Here is a 1011-nt window from a genome sequence, read left to right on the forward strand (position 1 = left end):
ACTCTACCCAGGGGGACAGCTTGAGACTCCGTCTCAAAAAAAAAAAAAAAAAGACTCAGGGGCCTAAACTTTCCCCTTTCTCAGACGTCGGTTTGAGGCTGGTCGGTTGCGATCTTTTCATGGGGGCAATGGGAAAATCGATGTTTTCATCTAAATCGGACAGATTAATCCTTAGGTTTGTGTCCTTAATCGCTGCACCACCTGCCGTTCCTGGCCTTTAGTCCGTCGCTTTTCATTTTATTTTTTGAGGCAGTTTCACTTTGTTGCCCTCGGTAGAATGCTGTGGCGTCACAGCTCACAGCAACCTTAAACTTTTGGGCTTAAGCGATTCTCTTGCCTCGACCTGTCAAGTAGCTGGGACTACAGGCGCCCGCCACAATGCTCGGCTTTTTTTTTTTTTTTTTAAGAGACGGGGGGAGGGGGGCGCCTGTGGCTCAAGGAGTAGGGTGCCGGCCCCATATGCTGGGGGTGGCGGGTTCAAACCCAGCCCCAGCCAAAAACTGCTTAAAAAAAAAAGAGAGAGAGACGAGGGTCTCGCCCTGGCTCAGGCTGGCCTCGAACCAGTGAGCTCAGGTAAATCCACCCGCCTCGGCCTCCTAGAGTGCTAGGATTATGGGCGTGAGCCACCGCGCCCGGTCCTTATCGCTTTTCATTTTGATATCCATGAGTTGGGAAGCACGCGCCACAGTAGATAGGGAGCGCTGGAAGGTGACTGGAGGGTGAGCTTTTAAGTGGTCCCGAAAGTCCTCGTGAACGAAGTGATTTTAAGCAAAAGCAGTGGGTGGGCTGTCCGGGCATTTTAGTCTGAGGGTCTGGAGGGTTGGGGTGGTGAAAGTGTGATCTAAACCCTACTGGGAAGGCCTGGGACAATTTACCCCCTACGTGATTCTGTACGGAATAAAGACATTGTCTGGTATATAGGATTTCTCGACCCAGCCTTAGTATGTGAGTTAAGCAGCAACTGTTAAGTTTTTTAGTCACCTCATTCTCCTGGTTAAGAATGATTGTCGG

Source organism: Otolemur garnettii, unplaced genomic scaffold (assembly GCF_000181295.1).
Source record: "Otolemur garnettii isolate 467f Iridium unplaced genomic scaffold, OtoGar3 scaffold00210, whole genome shotgun sequence".
Taxonomy (NCBI): domain Eukaryota; kingdom Metazoa; phylum Chordata; class Mammalia; order Primates; family Galagidae; genus Otolemur; species Otolemur garnettii.